The sequence below is a fragment of the Pseudorasbora parva genome, chromosome 16 (assembly GCF_024679245.1).
Source record: "Pseudorasbora parva isolate DD20220531a chromosome 16, ASM2467924v1, whole genome shotgun sequence".
Lineage (NCBI taxonomy): Eukaryota > Metazoa > Chordata > Actinopteri > Cypriniformes > Gobionidae > Pseudorasbora > Pseudorasbora parva.
The window spans coordinates 29,007,345-29,029,010 of NC_090187.1; the positions used below are offsets into that span (position 1 = coordinate 29,007,345).

At 38.1% G+C, this 21,666-nt stretch overlaps 1 protein-coding gene across 2 annotated transcripts in view; it reads right to left on the minus strand.

Annotated features, from left to right (window-relative positions):
- tspan9a (tetraspanin 9a) overlaps window positions 1-21,666 on the minus strand; it is a 324,934-nt gene that overhangs the window by 215,870 nt on the left and 87,398 nt on the right. For both annotated transcript variants that reach the window (XM_067420224.1, XM_067420225.1), the window contains one exon: window positions 17,998-18,071. The gene's annotated coding sequence lies outside the window, so the exon portion shown is untranslated. The remainder of the gene's footprint in view (window positions 1-17,997; window positions 18,072-21,666) is intronic.

Genomic DNA, 21,666 nt, shown 5'->3' on the forward strand with positions numbered 1-21,666 from the left:
ACACAATGCATACTCAAGAAAATCCCTGAATGAACTTCGAGGAGCTCCATAAATCAATTGGTCCTTGAGAAGAGGGTTAAGCCCATAACAGAAAAAGTCAATGAGAGCACAGTCCGGTAAATCTGAAGCATTTGCAATGTCCAAGAAAATCTGTATATGTTCTTCAATAGTGCGGTTACCTTGGCGCATACGGACTAGTTCAACTGCTGGATTCATGATGATGAAGTCTTCTGTAATGATTTGGTTTTTCTGTAATGATTTGGTTTTTATTTTGAAAGCATACAGCAGAAGGAGTGAGAATCCAAACGCAGTTTATTAACAAGTGTCATCCAAGGTCATAGTCCATACCAGGCAGAGGGTCAAGCACATATAATCAGTCCAAATACAGCACATACACTTTAAGGAGGGCGGACAGGAACAGGGAATCCAAGGCTCAGGCAGGAATCAAACTTAAGAAAAACAAGAACTGCTCGAAATGCCAACAGAGAATGTTAAACAAAAACCAACAGACATACCAAAACAAACAAGACTTCATCCAGAACACAGGGCAAATGGCATTTAAATAGACAGGGTAATAAACCAAGAAAACAAGACACAGGTGAACTAGGTTAACTAATAATGAACAGAGGATACTGGGTAATGAAGTCCAAGAATAACAAAGTCTATGGAAATGAGACTGCCATCTGCTGGCACCTAAGGGTACCGCAGCTGACGTTACAGGTATGGACAAATATGCATATTTTATGCAAATGTATGCTTATTATTAGTGAAACCATACTCAACAGAGCATGAAGACTAGAAATGTATCAAAGGTCGCAGATGTTTTTCAAAGACCTTGTTCAGGTCTGTTAAGCCTAAGCTTAAAAATTCAAAATAAGCAGTGATCTCTCCCATTTTAAGAATAGAAATAAAGGGAGTTTTTACACTTGCAGTTTATTTCAGAACAGCGCACCTTTCGTATGAAAAATTGGTAATGTGAAAGTAGGAATATAGTGTGACCCCTTTAAGAGATGCGCATTCCCTATTGAACTGTGAGTATTTTGTGTGTGTGTGTTTGTGTGTGTGCACCGAACTGTGCCGCGATTCACGCGAACCATGTGAGAAACACTGACTCAGGAGTGCTCTTGTTCAGAAAAGTAACCTGCAGATTCGTTTTAGCCGATTGTAATGTATTTATTTCAATAAAACACATGTACTGTAAGTGGTGATTTACCTCGGACATGAGCGAGACTGCGCTTGCAGTGCATCGCGCTCGGACCGCAGAGAATGTGCTTAGTGAAAAAACACACTTTTCTTTCGACCTGGAGTCATTAGTTAAACAGAAAATATGGTAGCTCATGTAGACTATAACTGCACTTGTTTCAGAATAGTATTGTTAATGTTAACCCCTTTTGTTCCCTATTTCTATTTGCTGCTGCATCCTTTACGTCTATGGCTTATCTTGATTTATCCAACAACTACGGGCTAGGCCATGGATCAAACAGAAAATGCCCGCTGCGTTAATTGTGCATCAATAAAATGAGTGCTGTTAAAATCAATTTGCATTACCGCGTTAATTTTGACAGCCCTAGTTTATGTTAAATTAGCAAACTACTACTGAACTTCTGGAGTTCATCTTAAAGAGCTGTTTTCTATTAAGATATCCTTATCTCTGAGTCTGGTCCTTCCTGTCAGGATATGTGCATCTAAGCTGTCAGAAAGGTGTGAGATGAGTCTTGGAGCTCAGCCACAGGGTGATAGGGTTCATCTCACTGGTGGTCCGAAAAGCGAGGTGAAATAAAGGTGAAGTGAGAAAGGTCTCTTTTAACAAACTTCTCCCACGGCAGGTTATAAGAATTCAATCAGAACCCACGGCAGGAACTGGCCTGTTGTTTTGTCAGCCGTTATTTGTTTTTGTACAAACTTCAGAGTTGGGGTTTATTCTATCAGCAGTCCATCTAATACAACTGCAAGACTGAAAACTATTAGACTCCATGCGCAAAAGGTTTCCCCCCAATTCTCCAAAATACAGTGAAGTATAAATCGAATTGACAACTTTAAAAATTACCCCATATTCCAGCCTGTTAAATAAGTTGCTATCACTCGCTGTGCAATATTTTTTTCCTGGTCGTGTCTATCTTGAGGACCCATTCGAAATTGACGCTATATTGTAATACATACGGGCTAACGCATCTAAGAAAGGCCATGAATGTTAGTCTCTGATGGATCAATACGAGGCAAACTCAGTCCTTAGAGAGGTAGAATCGAATTGTATCTCACACACTGGCAATTGCGTGTGGGGGTGGGGGTCCCTTTCAATATTGGGGATTGGAGCAATTGCTCCAATGGTGGAGAACTGACAAAGAAATAATGAGACATAGAATACAATCTTTTATCCATCACCGCACATACAGGGCTGGTGGAATGTTTCTGCATCTTTCAAATGACATTGCTGTAGAAAGTTGCGTGCCGTCTTAAAGGCACAGTCACACTGTAGGAAAGAGAAGATAGTATGTACAACTATTAGACATTTACACGACAAGAAAAGAAGCTTAAAACACAGCTTTGAGTTGTATTTTGTTTCTCCCTATTTAGCGGTTACATAATCGTTAAGCTGTTTTTGCACTGATGACAGGCTTATTGTTTGTTATAAAATAAGGTTTTCTTTTAGTCTGTTTGCAAATGAAAGATAAAAAATAAATCAAGTGAGGTATAACCTTTCATTTGTCAAGTATTTCATCTGTGGACAGTGTGATAAATAGCCAATATCACATGGTTATTAAAATATAAACAATATTTATAATCTGGCAATATTGATGGCTGTTGCTGAGGAACAGGCTGGGTAAACATAGACACTATTGAATAGATAAATAGCACGATGCCAGCCAACTCTAATAAAAGAGGCTGTGTGTGTCAGCGACTGTGTGCGGTCATTTCTCATAATCAAATGATTTAAACTCTGTTATGACATTCCGGCTGTGTCTGAAACCGAAGGCAGCTGCCAATCCCAGTCAGTCAATGACTTAACAGGAACTGTCGTTAAAAAAAAAAAGAAGAAAAAAAAGAAGTTATTTCAAACACTTCCAGGACATCATGTCTGATGTCCTAAATGTAAGTGGCGTTTCCAAAATACCAAAGAAACCTTGAAGGAGTACAATTTTTATTTCTCAGCAGGGGCTGCTCAATTAATACAATTTATAATCGTAATTACAATTACGGATGCCACAATTACGTAATTGTTCAAAGGCGCAATAATAAAATAAATACAACTACAAAACCACTAGCCTTGCATTGTGACTACACTTGTCTGTATTGTTTTAATTCTGTACATATTTTTTAAGAAATTGTTAGTTTTAAAGGTAGGAGTGGGATTAGCATCTCATAAGATATTTTTATTGCTATATTGTTACTATTTTTTTTTATTTCCCTGCACATTTATGTCCATTTCGTTTTACGTATTCCTTTTATATTCTCCATAAAATTGTTTTTGTTTGGGGGACTGCATCTAATTTATCAATAAAATAGTAAAATAAAACAAATATCTTTATGAGATAAAAGATTTGTAAATATTTTGCTTTTTTTTGCTGTAAATACGTAACAATGTTTACGTTTAAATGTTGTCATTGTAAGCATCCATCCCAATTTACAAAACTTTACATTTTGTACATCTAAATAGTACATATTAATACCTTCATATTAACAATGAAACCAGGCTGGCAAGGAATAAAAATAAAAAAAAATTAAAGTTACTGTATGAGATTGGTTATATGACCGGACTAAAATATCTCAAAAATTGAATTTACAAATACAAAAGCGCCTGAAATTTCCTACAAAACAAAAGAACAAAGAAACTGAATGCTTATGGAATATAAATTCAGTGCTACCTTGAGCAACTAGATAATATTTCCACATGAAAACAGCATATTTGCTTCGCGATAATTTACACTAAGTGCACATAACTGTACATGCTATTAACTAAGTGAAATAGCATACTAAGTGCAAATAGTGATATATTCTATTTACACCATGTAAAAGTAGCAGTTCATTTCAATATGTGTAAATAATTACATGCAATTCATACTTTATTTTGACAGATGCATACTATTTGCACCTCAGTTTTGTTGTACTTTAACAGGACACAATAAAAACATTGCAAATGATTATATTTATTAAAATGATTCAATGGATGCCTTCCTAATGGGACAATAAAAGCCCTCCCTACACCTACCCCCAACCCTACCCAATAAATGCTTTTATTATTATTATTAAATATAATTTCGTTAGGCACTTTATTTTCACTTTTAGAACTTATTTTTTATTGAAAGTATGCCTTTCTGATGTGATAATGACGGGAAAAGGAGAAGAGCCAAAAAGCGGATTCGAACCCGGGTCGATCACAAAAAAACCTAGATCCTTGAACCTCACGCTCCATTGTTTGGCCCAACCAGGCAGTGTTAGGCAGAGCTAGTGCAAATAGCACTTGTTAACAAGGCATGCTATTTGCAAGTGGTGTAAAAAGACACTTTGTTAAATAAAAATTCTAGAGGTATCTTCTTTAGGCATCATGCATGTCCTTGTACCCAACTCTGTATTATTAGCTATAAAACCCTTTTCCCCCAGCCTTAAAAAAAAAAAAAAAAGAACTACAGCAAACATCTGATTAAGATAAATAGCAACATAAAAAGCCCCTATACAGAGCAGACAGCAATTATTATATGAATGAATGTCTGCTATAGTTAAAAAATAAATAAATAAAAAGTGACATATTGTGCTATTTATTTCACATTTAGTTCAAGGCGTTTGGGTGATGATGACACTACAAAACATAAGAAATTAACCTTGTGTTCCATCTCAAATTCCCCTGCATATTTTTTTTTTTTAAATGGGAGTAGCCTGGCACTGAGAAATAGTGACACAGTATATAACTTCATCTGAGTATTGCACTCCGTCTAACTCAATGAGCGCTAATTAAACTTGTACGACACTGAAAATTAGCTGTCAGCTTATTTTGCCATTCTTTTCTTCCACCATGAACGTATCACTTAAACAGACAAAGGATATAAGGTTTAAATAGATTCAGTTGTTTTGCATGTGCAAATGAACAAGTCTGCTTAAATTGTGCATAGATGAGCAAGGCCACGCAAGCATATCAAACTTCATCACTACTCCCAAGACAATGAAAAGCATTGCAGGAAACCAATTTAGGGCTAAATTAATATCCTCGGAAGTTAACGCACACTCTTTTGCCTTTGTGCTCTGTCTCTCTCCCACACAAACTCAAACTTTAACATTTCTATCTCCAGCATCACCGATCCGCACCACAATCCTGCGCGCCTCTGCATCCCGACATCCACAAATAAACACAATCTTACGAATCTTTAGCCTAATCAGGCATCCCCTCTTGCCTCATTAATTACTCAGCTGTATAAATAAATGCTGAGTGAATGAGTATTTCTGCCTGTCTTTGTATCCAGGGCCTCCCCGCCATTTTTCCAGACGGTAATTCATTGTCTCCCCTTCCGAAATGTAGTCAATCAATACCCAATTAAGCAGAGTCTGCCGGTCTCCCTAGAGCAACTGTCCATGAGACAAAGTGTTTGAGGTAAATTTAAATGCAAATGGTGTATAAGGCTGTTGTCACAATTGGTTTGATTGTTCGGTCTGAGCCCCCTATATCTGCAAGTCTCTTTTCACAGTGCACTGTTTGGGTCCGAAGCAGCATCATCAATGAAAGTATGACCATGAGTACTAGCAGGAGCACTGAACTAAATAATGAATGACTATTGGAGAAGATGCCGGTTTGACTGTGTTATTGACATATTTATTGAATTTGGAAACTTACTACCAATACTAAACCATGAACATCCATTAATAAAATATATATTTTGGCTGTTTAAAAGCATAATAATCTAAATGAAACAACACTGTATGAAAAGAAAACACTGTCCGTGAAGAGTTGGAATATGCTATAAGTGAAAAATTTCAAGTTTTAATTTCAGATTCAAAGTGTCATGAACTGGATTTTTTTTAGGTCAATTTATGATCGTGCAGTTTTTACATTCAAAAACATCATAATGAATAAGTAATATCTATATTCTATCCTGGTTTTAAGCCTCTCCCATGGAACACTCGGTTTTTATGGGGCGTGACACACTGAAGACTTGGAAGTAAATGCCCACTGCTATGATTGGATAGGCTTTGTATATTTAATGAGCTTCGGCTCCCCTATCAGTACATGTGATGATTTGTTTTGAAAGCATGTGGGGAAACGGCAACCGGAAAGATTCGCCCAGCTCGGAAAATGTCTTTATCAAACCCGTGATTAATTGGATTTTTTTTTTTTTTTTTTTTTTTTTTTTTTTTTTTTATTGAATGAGATCCCATAATAACTTAATATAGATTTAAAGTAGTACAATTAAATCATATTTTATTAAACAATTAAATTGATGTTTTAAAAATATGAAGTTTTCATTATAAATATGGTGATTCTCTCTAGGGTGGACACCAAACATAATATACACTATGCCTTTTGTCCTGACAGCAGGGACACTTTTTATCCCAAATACCATTCTTTTACATATTCATCCATTATTGAAATATCATTACTTTTTAATTAGCTTGAACAAAACTTAAAACCATTAATACCACATTTGTCTGAAAATTTATAGCAGTTTTCATTTGCTACTTAAATCTACAAAAAAAATAAAATCCATCAAATATTAGATCGAATTAGCACAGAATCAACTTTGCGTGGATGCCCGTGATCGCGTCACAGATCAGCCAATTTTCACATGCATCTTGAAAAGCGGATGTTGTGCTGTGGCAAGATTGTGCCATCTAGTGGTTCAGAGATGAAAATAAGCTGTGAAAAACAACTCAGTTTGGTACTCCCAAGCTGTTTGAGATGAGGCTTTATGTGCGATTTTGGTGTAAGTGCCAAACCTATGGGAAGGAGTAAAGTAGTCTGCACTACAAGCACTATTCAACCAAATGAGTATATCAGATGAGTGAGTGACAGGAGGCAGGTGTAGGCCAGAGTGAGAACGTGCAGCTGCTATCAGTGTATCGATACTGGAGAAAATAAGTATTAGAACCGTTTTTGATACATATTGATATTTTTGACAAAATCAATGCCAACATTAACCCTTAAATGCATGACTGTTCATTCAAGAAAACATTCTTACATATTCGGGTCGTTAGGGGCCAGAATCTATATATAACATAGATAGACTTCTACATGTCACGATAATATATAAAGCTCCTGATGTTAGACTAGCAGTTACAGAAAAATTAAATAAAACATATTTTGTTACCTTTTGTAGCTTGGAAGGGTTCAGTTTGTGCAAATGTTTTATTCCATCATCACATGTCCTCGTCAGAGCTCGTTTACAGCCTCTAACTCATATATGCGATAATAATAATAATAATAATAATAATAATAATAATAATAATAATATCATTTATGTAGCGCTTATCTAGGCACTCAAAGCGCTTTACATATAGAAGGGGGACTCTCCTCAACCACCACCAATGTGCAGCACCCACCTGGATCATGCGACGGCAACCATATTCTGCCAGAACGCTCACCACACACCAGCTGCTTGGTGGAGAGGAGACATTGTGTGATTAAGCCAATCATTATATGGGGATTATAAGGAGGCACAGTGGCCAGGATGCTGGGGTTACACTCCTACTCTTTATTGAAGGACATCCTGTGATTTTTAATGACCACAGAGAGTCAGGACCTCGGTTTAACATCTCATCCGAAGGATGGTGCTCTTGGACAGTACAGTGTCCCCATCCCTATACTGGGGTGTTAGGACCTACACAGACCACAGGGTGTGCACCCCCTGCTGGCCTCACTAACACCTCTACCAGCAGCTACCTGGTTTTCCCAGGTGGTTTCCCATCCAGGTACTGGCCAGACTCAGCCCTGCTTAGCTTCAGTGGGAAACCAGTCTTGGGCTACAGGGTGTAATGGCTGCTGGCCAATCTCACGCATATATAAAACTCATTTTCATCGTCTTCAAACTCAATATTTTGATCACTGACAGCTTCCTGAGCACATCCATCATCAAGAGACAGTGACACTAATATTTGATTGTGTTTAGTACTTGCTCTCTGCAGTAAATACTAAAGCCATTTCAAGTGTTGCAGATTACAATTATTATTGTTTTGTTTTCTGATAGAGGTAACTATGAGTGAAACGTCACTTCATCATTGCATATCAAACATTGCCACATTGTAGGTAAAGGTGAATTGCCCCCTATTTTGTCATTATAGATTAATTTATCATTGTGCAAAAAAAAAAAAAAAAAAAAAAAAAAAATTCCATACAGTCTTACACACCTCGGGTCTTTAGTGACCCTATACAATTTTGACAAAAAACTAGTGGAAAAACAGGCATTCAATTATAATTCTTTTTTTTTTCTTGTTATATTGTTTAAAATGGATTAATTACGGAATACTTAGAAGGTTGATGTCTAAATTGAAATGAATGAGGAGGAGGGTAGTGAATGACATCTCAGGTCACTAACGCCCTGAGGTATGCATTTAAAGTTGTCATGAACTGGATTTTTTTCTTTGTTTATACTGTTGTCTGTGGTCAACTAATGACGTTCATGGGTTTTTTATATTCAAAAACATCACTAATAAGTAATTGGCTATTTTCTACACTGGTTTTGAGGATTTCTTCTGAACGCTGGGTTTTGATGGGCGTGCCGCACTGGAGACTCGGAAGTAAACACCCACGGCTAGGATTAGATAAGATTTGCATATTTAATGAGCTTCAGCTCCACTGTCATATATGCACCAGTGTCAGTTCAGGTCACATGAGGGAAAGATTATTTTGAAATGGGCAACTGCAACTTGTCTTTATCAAACAAACACAATGATTTATTTACCATCCAACTGCAATTGTATTACATGGCCCGCACCACACACACATCACACACACACAGGCACACACGCACGTGAGCCCAGATCAAGAAAGAATTTCTGGCGACGGGCGTACCTTTTGTTAGCCCGTCTGGTACAGCCCAGGGGACTAGTAATATTACATATAAAACATTTTACTCACATAAGTTTGTTGCACCATTCTTGTCGGATCCAATATAGAAGGCATAACATTGTGTCTGCAAATCCAGCACTTAAGACTTCTTTACAAACGATTCTGCAGTGAAGAGAAGCGAACACACGTACAGTCTTCCCCACGTGAGCTGGAACTTATAAATAAAATAAATGAAGTATCACACTTTCCTAATATTATGATCCGAAGGAAGCTTATGCAGTGACTGTGTTGTTCCATAATATCTTGCTATCATCTTCCACAAGTTTATTGCTGCTGGCTATGATCCGAACATCTCCATAAGTTGTCGAGGCTACTGGATTAGACTTTCTGTAGAGGTGTGTGTTTAGTCGCGCGATGAAGTAAGGATGAAGCCCACGACCGTTTTCTGGGCCTGGTGTCTATAAAAAGTTTTCAGCTCTAAAACTTACAGGATAATCTTATATTATCATGACCTTTTATAAATCAAAAGCTCAAGGGAAAGTTGATTTCACAATTCACCCCCCTTTAAGGGTTAAACAAGCTGTGGTCTGAATGAAATCTGCAAGCGTGAAAGGACCCTAAAAAAGATATCCCTGCCTCTAGAAGGCCTTGTTTGGTTATATCCTCTATGGGTTTGAGTTACATGTGACCTCCCTGTACTGCGGCCGGAGCTGTGCCGCATGCCTGTGGTCAGGGCGAAACAGGCAGCACAACGCAGAGATGGTGATATTTAAGTGACCTCCACTATCAATATGCGGATCCACCAGCTGAATACACATGAAAACAGGATATATATAAATGAGCACAAACACATGCATAGCACACCGCTAGACCACATCCTGATACAAAAGCCTAATGTAAAATGAATCCTTAAGTGGTCAAAGCGTGCTCAGGAAATGCACTGCAATTAGTCATCTAGCCAACACTTTACAGTATACTTACAGAACTTATTACTGGGACAATCCCCCTGGTGCAACCTGAGGTTAAGCGCCTTGCTCAAGGGCACAGTAGTGATGGTCCATTCTGGAGATCAAGCTACCCTTATAAAACGATACTATACTGTAATAGTTGCACTTTATTTTAGGCACACTTGCATGTTTTACAGTGTACTTACCTAAGTAGTGAGCAATACAAGGGAACTACATGTGTTACGGTTAGGCTTAGGGGTAGGTTCAGGGTTAGTATCTTGTTATTACCCAGTTATTATCAATAATTATTACACGGCTCTGTGAAATACTTGATTCTGATTGGTCAATCGTGCATTCCAGCTGTATGTTATTTCTAGATAACAACCGCTCATACGGGTACTACGAGTTATCTTGACCTGTACTACTTCTATGCTTAACGCTAGCGCCATTTTAACGTTTTTAATATAGATATATTTTTTTTACACAAACGCATCGATTCGAATCAGAAGGCTCTATTAACCCATCGGAGTCGTGTGGAGCACGTTATTTGATGGACAGCTGCATTTTTTTTATGGAATTCAAACACAACTACAACAACTGCTTGGATTAACGTTAGCCTGGACTTTTTAAATAGAACTCCGATTGTATTTGTCTGAAAGAAGAATGTCATATACACCTATGATAACTTAAGGGTGAGTAAATTATAGGCTTGGCTTCATTTTTGGGTGAACTAACCCTTCCAGCATTCATTTTCAACATTTAGCAAGGGCATATGACAAATCTTCAGCAATAGATAAAGGCTTAAAGCAGGTTCGAATTGTTTTCCTTCGCGGAAGCTTTGCGTAAGAGCTAATAAAATATTTAATCTCAAGACAATATTTTGTGTCTAGTAATTATTTATTTGAGACTAGTAGCTGTGTAATATATTTAAGTAGTGTACATAGTAATATATTTGCAGAACAGGACTGTAAAAAAGTGCTACTACTGTAACGATACTGAAGCTATCAGATCAGGTATTACTAGAAATGGGCAGGACGGTCAACTTGTTTCCCAAAATCCTGCAATTTTTTAAATCTGTTTCTAGCTTTAATATTTTGTAGCAGCAGTGAATTAAAGGACATGAATGAAGGCGCAACTTCTCAGAGAGGGTTTTAGCATGCTGTGCATAAGCGTGCAGCCTTCTCAGCATGGTAAAACCCTCTCTTAGAACATGTATCTCTAAATTCATTCTCTTTAAAGCACCGCTGCTCCCACGTTCGAAGCAGCAATCATATAACAAAACTCACTATTCAATAATAAACTTAAACTGCATGCAGGCTACCAAAAAAAAAAAAAAATCAACAGTTTGATCAAGTACAAACTTAATTCTGACTGACACTCAGCTGCCTTCAAACCGTATTAGCACTAACATTAATGCAGCTACAAAAGTACACGTGTGAGCGGTCAAATGCACTTCTTTGTCAAAGGACAAAAGTCTTGTCATGATGTTAATGTGAACTCCGTTGGTTCAGTGAATGTAGACAGATTGGACAAAAAATTAAGGGAAAATATTGGATCTGAGCATTGTCCCCTGCAATGTAAACATACTTAGAAGACATAGTCAATTACAATTAAAAAACAAGATTGGAATATAAATGATCTCTGCAATAGTGGCAATGGATTAAATTAATTCCTTTTTTTTCCTCAACTCTACAAACTATACCCCATAATGACAACATGAAAGAAGATTGTTTGAAATCTTTGCTATTTTAAAAACAAAAAACAAAACAAAAACAAATCGCATACATAAGTATTCAGAATCCCAGATATAACAAGCCATAACTGATAACAATAACCTTTAATGTTACCCTTATTGCGCTGCAAACATCAATAACAGCTTCAAGTTGTCAATCCTGGCAAATGATAAAGGTATAAGCAGTATAATCAACAGCTAGCTGTGCATTTAACAATTTTAATGCACTTTGATGCAATTTTAATGCATCTAAATTCAGCCTTAGCTCAATACTTTGTTAAAGCACCTTTGGCATCAATTACAGCCTCACATCTTTTTAAGTATGATGCTAAAAGCTTGGCACATGTATTGTTGGGCAGTTTTCCCACTCTTCTTTGCATGACCTCTTAAAGGGGTGGTTGCATGTTTTTTTTCTAGGCTTGGTTGTGTTTATGGGGCGCAGTATAACATGTCTTAATACTTCTTTTTGTTCTTTTTAACGCTGTATTTTTCATATATTTTACCTTTACTCCACACAGCTGTCTTCACTGTCCTTTGAACGGCTAGTTTGCTTCCTGCTTCTATGAAGCCCATCCCTCCGAAAAAGGCAATGGTCTTAGATTGGTTAGATGGCTAAATGTGGTTTCATGTATCAGGTTGTCCAGAAACGCCACGCCCCTTACCATTACAGGCAGAAGTCACATCTGCAGTGACTAGAAAGGGTTTATGATGTCTCCAACCCAGGAAGAAGCTTGTTGTAGTCTGAACCAGACATTTGTGTAGGAAATAAACTGCCATAACTTTAAAAGATACTATCTCTGTTTGCATTGAACTTTCAGCGTGGTAACTTTACAGATACTGTTTATGCTCAAGCAGCAACATTACACACTAACTAAAGTTAAAAAAGTGAAATTGCATGCAACCACCCCTTTAAGATCCAACAGGTTGGCTGGAAAGCATCAGTGCACAGCCATTTTCAGATCTCTCCAAAGATGTTCAATCAGGTTCAAATCTAGGCTCTGAAAATCTGGGGTTGTCCTGTAGCCACTTCTTTGTTATCTTGGCTGTGTTTAGGGTCAATGTCCTGTTGGAAGATGAACCTTCAACCCCAGTCTGAGGTCCAGAGCGCTCCGGAGCATGTTTTCATCAATGATATCTCTGTATATTGCTGCTTTCAGGTTCCCTTTGATCCTGATCATCAGAGTTATTTTTCCTTCAGGTGCCTTTTGACAAACTCCAGGTAAGCTATCATGTGCCGTTTAGCCACTCTACCACACAGGCCAGATTGGTTGAGTACTGTAGAGATGGTTGTTCTTTTAGAAGGTTCTCCTTTCTCCACAGAGAAACGCTGGAGCTCTGTCAGACTGGCCATAAGGTTCTTGGTCACCTTCCTGACTAAGGCCCTTCTCCCCGAATCACTCAGTTTGGCCAGGTGGCCAGCTCTAGGAAAAGTCTTGGTGGTTCCAAACTTCTTCCATTTATGAATGATGGAGGCCACTGTGCTCATTGGGACATTCAATGCTGCAGACATTTTTCTGTACCCTTCCCCAGATCAGTGCCTCGATACAATCCTGTCGTGGACGTCTAAAGATAATTCCTCAGACTTCAAGGCTTGGTTTGTGCTCTGACATGCACTGTTAACTGTGGGACCTTATATAGACAGGTGTGTCCCTTTCCAAATCATGTCCAATCAACTGAATATACCACAGGTGGACTCCAATCAAGTTGTAGAAACATCTCAAGGATGATCAGTGGAAACTGGATGCAACTGAGCTCCATTTTGAGTGTCATGACAAAGGCTGTGAATACTTATGTACATGTGATTTTTTTTCTTCTTTTTTTCTTTGTAATAAATTTGCAAAGATTTCAAACAAACTTTTCACATTGTCATTATGGGGTTTTGTTTGTAGAAATGAAGAAAAATAAAAAATACATTTTAATCCATTTAACATAAAAATGTGGGAAAAAAAAAGTTAAGTGCTGCGAATACTTTCCGGATGCACTGTAGAACACTGAAATAAATTATTTATGGGATAACCCATGGCTAGCTGTGCATTAAATATTTTTTTGCACGATGGCAAATAACCTGGTTGCTTCTGCAAAATGCATTTTTTTTTTATGCACAGCTAGCTGTTGATTATCCTGCTTATACCATGGTAATTTCCCAGCACTGACAACTTGAAGCTGTTATTGATGTTTTCTTGTGCAATATTTGACTGGAAAGATAACATTAACGATTATTTTAATCAGTTACAGCTCGTTAGATCTAGCATTCTTCCTGCTTTGAATCAGACAAAAATAAAATAAAAAATAAGATTACATTTATTTGAATGAATGAATTACAGAATTTATTTGAATTAATTATCAAGAGAGAGAGAGAGAGAGAGAGAGAGAGAGAGAGAGAGAGAGAGAGAGAGAGAGAGAGAGAGAGAGAGAGAGAGAGAGAGAGAGAGAGAAATAGCAATGTAACCACCTTCTTGCTGATAAATATAACGTAGCGATTAAAGAGCGATGCTACAGGACAGTATTCATAATCACATGAATGTTTCAGTGTGATCTCCGCTCTCTGTGTGTGTCAATGAAAACAGCGCATTAATATAGAACAGTGATTAAGCTTACTTAGAAGCACACTTTCTGAAGAGTATTCAGATATGATATAAATATATGGTATAAATATATAATGCATATTAGTGAAATAAGTGACAACACTACAATTATCATATTCATACCATATGGCCCAGGAGCTTAGCATGCACACACACAAACACATGAATGTATCCCTAGCCATGCTGACGCCGACCGGTTCAGCACCCCTTTGATCCGTTGCTGCAGGTTATCGGGCCTCACACTAATTTTAGCTGGTCTGTTTTGCTACCATAGCCTTGATGTGTTGGCCTTCAGGCAGTTAAGACAACAACTAGAGCACCTTTACACACACACACACACACACACACACACACCAAGTTGTTTTAAATTTAAGGAGCTCCAGAGAGAGCGAGAGGTCCTGTTAGATCACAAGCACTATTTTTACAAAGCACACCGCTAACAGCAGCACTACGAGCGAGGCAACTATGTCGACAAATTTCAGAGCATGAGTCTCGTAATGAGGCTCAATCAAAATATGCAGGACTATCTATAGAGGGTCAGGATATTCACAGAGCTCAGGGAGGCATCAAGAGATGATTTAAGATACATTTCAAAATCTCTGTAAATCATGTCAGCATTATGTAGTAGTCTGGGAAGACATCGTTTTATAGATTTCAACGCTAATCAGAGAATAATGTGATTTATGATGCTTTGGGGCCAGTCTGCTATATTCCTTGCATCTGAATGGATGTTTCTAATTTAGAGGAAACTCTTAAGGCGTGCCATAAACTATCAATATTTTAATGTCATCTCAGCATCTTTAAAGTCCTCACTGGAGCAGGTCAGTTTAATCACTGCCGTCTTGCCGTCTATGCCCATAGGCAAAACATGAACAACATCGGAACATAATGGTATCATAAATTGTGCTTCAACTAAAATCATGCTAAAATAAATGTCAATGTCCAGATTGTAGGTCCAATTAATATGCAATATAGAGCAAGGGTCTTCAACCGGGAGTTCACAGCGGTACTGCAGGTGGTCTGCAAATGATTTTTGTTAAGATTAAAACATAGTTAATACAAAGCATGGCAAAGTCAAATGTAAATATAAGCACACTGTAACAAAATCAAGACCACCCTCAGTAATACTGAAATAATGTCATATTATTGTTTATCATATGCAGTAAGAGACAACAAGCACTGCAAAGGTTTTGCCAAAAGCTCAACTGACTGGCTTATTCTGGTCTCTTCAGACATTAGAACTGCACATTAACTTCTTTTGACCTGCTAACTGAACTCCTTCCCACAAATTGATCGTAGATATTAAGTGCAAACAACATCCATACTCAACAAACTCAATATACAAAGTGCAAATAGAGACCACATTTCTCTTCAAGCATAAAATAGCTAAGATATGGTTACCTTTCTTATTGGGAGATATTCCAAACAGCAAACAGTAACATATTAAAATCACGTTTGAATGTGAATAGGTGGTAGCCTAGAAATCTAGACGCACCCTAGCGGCAGCAAATCTAATCTGCCGTGAGTATTGTCCAGCAACTCTCAATACAGTTCTGAGCTGTAAAAACCAAACTCTGGTCAGGCCAATCACATGGTGTATAGTCAGTGGGCGGGGCTTAACATAGTGATGGCAGAGTTGCGCTTGCGTGCTACTAACAAACACAGAGGCTGTCAAACAGCGGTCTTTAGAATCAGCTTTGGCCGCGACTCTGGAAGACTTGGAGTTAAGCTTTTCTCTGAGAAATGAACAAAGAACGGCACTGAAGTCATTCTTTAAAAGGGAAGATGTGTTCTGAGTTTTACCGACCGGATACAGAGAACGTTTAAACTATCAACCAGCTCCGCTTCATGTTGCTCTGGTTGGGTGTAGCGCTATCCTATCGCGTGCAGAGAGAGTTTGAAAGACAACCGTTTATCCCGCCCCTCGGACTGAGCCCTGTCAATGGTGAGTTTCCAGACCAAACATCTTGATGTGGGTATGGCTTGTCAGGCTAAATAGCAGGTGCTGAATGTCCATTTAAAAATAGAAGTCTGAATTCTAAATTTAAAAAAAAGCTACATTTGAGTGGACCTTTACATTTACATTTAATCATTTAGCAGACGCCTTTATCCAAAGCAACTTACAAAAAAGGGGAGAGCAAAAGAAGCAAAGAAACAAACAATGCCAACAACCTGTAACAGCTGTAAGAAGTCTCAGATAATCAAGCACAGTACACACACACACACACACACACACACACACACACACACACACACACACACACACACACACACACACACACACACACACATATATATTTGACCAGACCAGGTCATGACAATATGACACGAGATGGCTTTTCACTTCAACAAGAAATTTCGTCACAGTTAAGTCTTGCGAGACTTCGTGGCATGAGATCTCAACACACCCCTAATTATTGGCAAAATAGATTTGGCAAACAGTTTGTGCTCTGAAGAATGAGAAATATTCCTATTTACAGTGTCTTTTTGCAGCGGTGAGAATTGTGGCAAATCACATGTTTGTTGATCTCTTGAACGCAATGGCCAATCACAGGTGCTTAAAGTTCTTCCAAAAATGAAAATTCTGTAATTAATTACTTAGCCTTATGACGTTTGCAACCCGTAAGACCTTTGTTTATCTTCGGAACACAAATTAAGATATTTTGTTGAAATTTGATGGCTCAGATTGCCTTCATAGACACCAATGTTATTTCATCTCTCAAGACCCATAAGAGGTACTAAAGACGTCATTAAAAAGTCTATCTCATTACAAGGGTTCTACAATATTTTTTTAAAGCGCAGAGTTTCTGTGTGCAAAAAAAACAACTAATTTGGGAACTTTATGAATCAGTGTATTCAATCAGCGGTTCGGATTGCCAAAGCCATGTGATTTCAGCAGTTTGACGGTTTGACACACGATCCGAATCATGAATCGATACGCTGACTCATTATCTCATTAACAAACAAAGACACGATGTAAGTAAGATATTCATTGTGCAGTGTAGACAACTGATTTTAATGGAACGTTGTGAGTTTCCCAACTTAGAAGAGGGACGGCTAATCGTAATGTGATCGTAAGTCTATAGCTATAATCTATTGAATAGAAGTCTTTATGACTTGTAAATCTTAAATGTCTCACTGTACATTGTTATTGTTGTTTTGGTGGAGCTGTTGCTTACACATTACATATGCACTTTACTGGAGAACCCTCACTAAGTTCAGATACTCAGTGGTTTGTCCATCTTACAGTAAAATTAAAACAAGGTGTTTATTATGATGCATAAATGTCAATTTTAACATTGAAAACTAATATACAGACAGTGATGTATGTGCAACAACAATGATGTTCATAGTTCTGATCTACTATCCTAATATAACCTTTCTATGTTTCTATTGATATCTAAATGTATATGTTTAATCTGTAGCTCTATTTGACAAATTTTGTATAGGGGGTCCCGGCTCCATGTCTTTATCGCCATAGGGGTCCTTGGACTCCTTGCCTTGAAAAACTTTAAAGACTCCTGGTCTAGAGCCAATCGAACAGACAATGCATTTCCAACAAAGTGATTTTAACTGAAAGTGGCACTTATACAGGGGGCATTTTGAGTATACTTATTATTTTATTTTAACTATTATTTGTTTCTACAGGTTGTTGGTTCCCTCTTTTACCCTTTCTTAATAATAATAGGGTAGAATCTTTGCTGAATGAAGACAGTGTTGTGCTTAAGAAAACGGTAGTCTTACCTGTCCGGTTTACAACAATTCAAGGATGTCTGATATCTCCCCAAAAAAGGAGGCAATTCACAGAAAGCAGGCTCCTGAAACACACACACACACACACACACACACACACACACACACACACACACACACACACACACACACACACACACACACACACACACACACACACACACACCAACACATTTATAGCCACGGAATGGATTATGAAAGTACAATACAAGATATGATAAGATCATTAAATAAACTGTTCTAGATTGATAAGTTAACCGCATGAAAGATCCCAGTCAAAACGTACTATTTAATATTACGCGGTTATTAAAAAAGTCCCTAGGCTTGGTGTGCATAATTCATTTGTGTAAGTGTAATCTAAAGATAACTTGATTCTTCTTCATTCTTCTATATGCACTATAGATCTTCTTTTCGATTGACATAACCAAGGCTATATGCAGGTGGAAAAAAAATATTAACCAATATTAAACAGCCCATTCAAATCCATATTATATATATATTTGTAAATGGACATTTCACGTGTGAAGTACTTACATATGTGCATGGCCTACAGGACATTCAATATGTACTTGATGGACCGGAATATACTGTCCACACCCATATAATATACACACATACACACAATTAGTCACCAGAGAAAGGCAAGTATGCGTGAATTTAGAAGCAAACAATCACACTCACACACATTCAGTATGGAGGATTCATTTGCAGGCTACGCGATACAGCAAGTGCAATAAAGCAGCTGTGGCAGTGCTGAGTGAATGATAGTTCTCTATAACGCAGCTAAGATGAGGGGCGCAGAAGATGTCTACAGGCAGATTTAAAGCTCCAATCTCACACATGCGTGCATGCACAGCTTGGGCTACCCCTCTCCTATTGGAGCACGAGTTACAACAGCGCCACCTCCGCCTTCCATTTCCCTTCTAGATGAGAAATGGAATGTCAGTTTTCGCTCCCTCACTTACAGTCAATGACTCCATCCATAGAACCACAAATGCAGCCATGTGGCTGCTAAAGATGACTCAAGTGTTTCCCAATTATTCTGACTCTCCATGCACTAGAATCGACATCACCAATCCATTTTAGAGAAGGAGCCAGAAGAGTCCTCAATTTAGTCTTTCATCTGCACAACCAAATCTACATCCTCCCACACTGAATCTCTGTGAATGCCTTATCTTGTTATAAAGCTGCAACCCTTGCTTTTAAAATCATCCAGTCGTGTTCATCTTCTGAGGAGAATCTGACATGTAAAAGGCGGCAAAAGTGTAACCACCAGCCTCTTCTTTCAAATGCATAGAGAAAGGCAGGCCCGTTTAATTAAACAAACAGTCCTTATACGCTTTGGCTGAGTGAAATTCCCTCAGTTAGATCCAAGAAAACAACATGCAATCAGTAAAACTGGTTTTCAAGTTACTTAAATGGTTAAAGCATCAAAGCAAAATTAAGTAAATATAATACATAAAGACCGGCAATTAGCGTAAAGGAAATTCACCTGGTTGTACCAACCCGACTCAATCCAACACTGATCCAAGGACAATAAACAGGAGTGCACTCTGAGAGATCATTACTCAGTTCCAATGTTATTCTAACCTCACTCCGGAAGTGGACTTCTGTCTCCCACTGGTCCAATGACAACTGGACATCTATAAAGATTCACAGCACATGCTCATTACGCCTCACAGAAGACCGGCGTGGGAAGAAGTGCCCGATACTCTGTTAACTCAAACCACTCATCACTGAGCTTTAGAGCTGCAAGATTATAGCCTCCAGGGTGAATATGAAACAGCGACCGATGTGACCTTTCACAATGAACTGAGATCTATTCTTTTACAAAAAATGGAAAGTAGATGAAGAATTAAAATGTATAGGCTTTTATTTGTGAGCTTATCAGTGTTGAAGGGAAAAGCAGTGCATGCTGGGTCTTAGTGGCGGTGGAGGGGCTTAGAGGACAACAGCATTTGTCCTTGTCACAGAGGCTGTGCGTCAAGGTACATGGGTACAGAAGGGCGCTCCAGGACAGCTCTCAAGTGAACGTGCATCTGTTTCAAACAAATCCGATACAGGTGGAAACTGCGGCAGAGTGTGGACATGATCCTGAGAAGGGCCGGCTTAGCACATCTGTAAGTGATATGCACCGCGCTCTATTGATGTGAATGAGTAAGACTCATTGATTATGCTGTGAAAAGCTCCTTGAGCAAGAAATAGATATAGAAGTTATCCGTGCAAACAATGCAACGCTTAGTAGGACTTTGCATTAGTGTTGCATTTTTTATGGCCATAGCCGATATCTTAGAGAGCAGCGTGACAAATGGCTGAAATATAATATGCATAACTTATATTTATTTTAATTAATATTTATTAAATTATAGAAATGTCTTTAAAAAAAGAATCATGCTTATGCTTCTTGATTCTTCATAATACAGTATTTTTTCACAAATCAAGTAATTGTTTAAGAATATATGAATGAAAAGTAAGTAAACACTGTCGGCTAACAGGTCACTCCGTAATCTGATATGTTTGTGCGCACTGTTTCAAATATAGCCAAAGGTAGCACATATTTTACATACAGCACTTTGTAAATTACATTAATAGGACATGATAGTGGTCAACTAAATATATTACATTACTTCCGTCGAAGAAGGTCAAAATCCCAGCCATTCGTTCATTCATACGAATATGTCCTCTGACCTCTAGCATCAACAAAGCATTTTCGCCCACAGGACTGCCGCATACTAGATGTTTTCCCTTTTCACACCATTCTTTGTAAACCCTAGAAATGGTTGTGCGTGAAAATCCCAGTAACTGAGCAGAATGTGAAATACTCAGATCGGCCCGTCTGGCTCCATCAACCATGCCACGCTCAAAACTGCTTAAATCACCTTTCTATCCCATTCTGACATTCAGATTTGAGCTCTGGAGATTGTCTTGACTAGGACCAAACCCCTAAATGCATTGAAGCAACTGCCATGTGATTGGTTGATTAGATAATTGCATTAATGAGAAATTGAACAGGTGTTCCTAATAATCCTTTAGGTAAGTGTACATATATATATACACATATACACACATATAGATACACACACACACACACACACACACACACACACACACACACACACACACACACACACACACACACACACACACACACACACACACACACACACACACACACACACACACACACACACACACACACACACACACACGTATATATATATACATATATATGTCAAAAGAGCCTTCTATGTAAATATATCCATGATCATGCTGGGATTTTGACCTTCTAAGACGGAAGTAATAGTACTGGGGAATACTAGATGAGATTCACACACTGGTGAGTAAAATCTAAGAATTTATTAGCCAATAGCTAATGATAGATATTATCTATTCACTATCTACTCACATATCTATTCACATAAGTGAGTGTTTTACTCGCATTGTAGAGGGTTGTCAGCTGATGACAATATTTTAAAAATACCAAATGTCAGCCAATATACTGGCCTTGGCGATATATCGGTCGACCTCTCGTCTGCACCCATGCAAACAACCAATCGTGAACATACTGTACACTTTTCTGGCGCTAAACACAAGTTCAACAGCTGTTGGCATCAGTCTGTCCACTTGCATGCAGCAGGGACACACACACACACACACACA